The sequence below is a fragment of the Cebus imitator genome, unplaced genomic scaffold (genome assembly GCF_001604975.1).
Source record: "Cebus imitator isolate Cc_AM_T3 unplaced genomic scaffold, Cebus_imitator-1.0 Scaffold213, whole genome shotgun sequence".
NCBI lineage: Eukaryota > Metazoa > Chordata > Mammalia > Primates > Cebidae > Cebus > Cebus imitator.
In genome coordinates, this window is record NW_016107528.1 from 930,098 (window position 1) to 932,838 (window position 2,741).

Genomic DNA, 2,741 nt, shown 5'->3' on the forward strand with positions numbered 1-2,741 from the left:
AAAAAAAAAAAAAAAATTGACAGAATTAACAGCACTTTGCTTATTTTTTCCCTCTTTTCCTTCTGTTGATCTAATATTTAATTTAAAATTCTATTAATAGCACTATCTCCTCACCTCTTGCAGAATTTTCTATGCATATATTATAACCATACATTGCATACACTAACCTTCCTTGATACCTGCAGGTTACTTGAGAAGCTTCTACGAAGCCAAAACCTAACTAGTAACCATAAATACCGGAAAGATTAGCTCTGAGAATCAAATGCTGTAATCATTCCTCAACTACGGTGACTTAACATGGTAGTGTGCTGAAAGGAGCTAGACGACGTGTAACAGGTATTGCTACTTTCAATGTTAAAGAAACAAAATTTATATTTTTGTTAAAGAAACAAAATTTATAAATGATTTACTCAAAATAGAACAAATTAAAGATTATCCCTATACTTGTTCATTCTCATTTACTTTCATTTCCATAATTTTCTCAAGTGGGAGAAAAAGCAGTAGAGTTACAGTTGATAAATATTTAATGGTTGCGCTCTTTATAAATTATTTTTATTACCTATGGATTGTGATTTTTTTTTTCATTTTCTAACTTAACCTAAGGATGGAATAAAAAGGACGAATATCTTTGGATTTACAATACATGTGAAGAAGAATGTCAATATAAACTGTATTACAATTGTAGAACAGTATATGAACTAAAATTGCCAAACAGAAGGCAAAATAATGATTGTTGAATGAATAAGTTGAGTGGGGATCAGGATGAGGAAAATTTCTATATATCTGTCACAGTACAGCGTTACCATGACTAAATCTACCATAAGATGGTAATGTCTATGCTAAATTAACTAATTATTAAATTAGTTTTTAAATTATCCACACACTCTGTTCTCTTCCATCAGTATCAATTATGAGCTCATAGGATACTATTTTATATTACACAAAATGTTTTCACATAAATTATTTCACTGTAGTCTCCTAATATCCTAAAGAATTACGTGAGTGGGGCAGGGATTATTTACTGGAACTTTATTAAAAAAAAAAAAAAAAAATTGCAGACGAGACCAATTACTTACCCAAATCACAAAATTAGTAAGTGAAGGAGCAGGGATTTGAAGCTAAGTCCTCTGCTTCTAAATGTCATGCTTTTTCCATTGAGTTTCACTATAAAGAGAGGAGAGTCTTTTCAGAGGGCTGGCTTTGATAATTTTATTCTACATGTACTTTTAAAATTCCTGTCTGCTCTTAGGCTTTTGGTGTTGTGGATATCCCACTTCAGGTATCTTCGGACCTTCAGAATAAAATAAACCCATAAACACTTGTATAAGAGTATTCAAATATCCCAGTGCATTTTTTTTTTTTTTTAGTGAGACAGAATTTCACTCCCATTACCCAGGCTGGAGTGCAGTAGCACAATTACAGCTCACTGCGGCCTCAACTTCCTGGGTTAGGTAATTCTCCCACTTCAGCCTCCCAAGTAGCTGGGACTACAGGTGGCACCATCAAGCTTACCTATTTTTTTTTTTCCACTATTAGTAGAGATGGGGTTTCACCATGTTGTCCAGGCTGAGCTCAAGTGGATCTGCCCACCTCAGTCTCCCAAAGTGTTAGGATTACAGGCATGAGCCACAGTGCCCAGCCCTAGTGCTATGATATGATATTCACTTGCAAACATTATTGGCTCACCCACACCTAATGCAAACTTCCCTGATGTGTATATAATGTCATAGAAACATGAAAGGAACATTTATGACAGAAGTTCTTACAATCACGTCTTTTTTCTTCTACTAGCACTAAATTAAGCCTGCTAAAGTAACCAGAGATAATAATTCATTTTAAGATTTGGTCACTTAAATTCTAGCTTAAGTACTAGTGGCTCCTCTTTGAAATACGAGTAAACTCCAAACTTTAGGCAAGGTGCTGAATCTTCCATTATTGTTTCATATACATTAAGCCTTTGATATAATTTAATAACACATAAGAATTTATAAAAATATTTTTTAAATACCTAATGAAAACAAATGGAAAAAATGCCGTGTGAAAGTACACTATAATCTCACCAAGAGATAACTACTATGAACATTTTGGTGGATATTCTTGCAAAATTTCCTGGACATATATTATATAACTTTATATTGTATAAATATACACTTTCCTATTTTACAAAGATGGAATCATATAAGTGAAAAATGTTTTATAACTTTTTTCAGTTAACACTACATAGTGGACATCGTCCTAATACATAAAGAATAATCCTTGTAGCCTTTGCTCAAATTCACCTCCTCATAGAGATCTTCCCTAACCACGCTGTGTTGCTTATGCTCCTTTCCCGTTTGTTTTTTTTCTACAATGCTTAAAACCTTCTAAAATAGGCTGGCAAACATTTTCTGTAAAGGGCCAGATAATAAATATTTTAGGCTTTGCGGGCTTTAAGTTATCTCTTACAATTAGTTAACTCCGTTATTAAAGTGCAAAAGTGGCGGGCGCGTTGGCTCGTGTCTGTAATCCCAGCACTTTGGGAGGCTGAGATGGGTGGATCACAAGGTCAAGAGTTCAAGACCAGCCTGGCCAATAGGGTGAAACCCTGTCTCTACTAAAAATACAAAAAAATTAACTGGGCGTGCGGTGCATGCTTGTAATCCCAGCTACTTGGGAGGCTGAGGCAGGAGAATTGCTTGAACCCGGAAGGCAGAGGTTGCAGCAAGCCAAGATCGCACTATTGCACTCCAGCCTGGGCAACA

The 2,741-nt window shown here is 35.0% G+C and overlaps 1 protein-coding gene across 4 annotated transcripts in view; it reads right to left on the reverse strand.

The window, feature by feature from the left end:
* The window catches only part of IL6ST (interleukin 6 signal transducer), a 66,483-nt gene that overhangs the window by 51,917 nt on the left and 11,825 nt on the right, over positions 1–2,741 (reverse strand). For 2 of the 4 annotated variants that reach the window (XM_017548683.2, XM_037745783.1), the window contains exon 2: positions 1,077–1,164. The exons of the other annotated variants lie outside the window; for them this stretch is intronic. The gene's annotated coding sequence lies outside the window, so the exon portion shown is untranslated. The remainder of the gene's footprint in view (positions 1–1,076; positions 1,165–2,741) is intronic. 4 annotated transcript variants of the gene reach the window in all.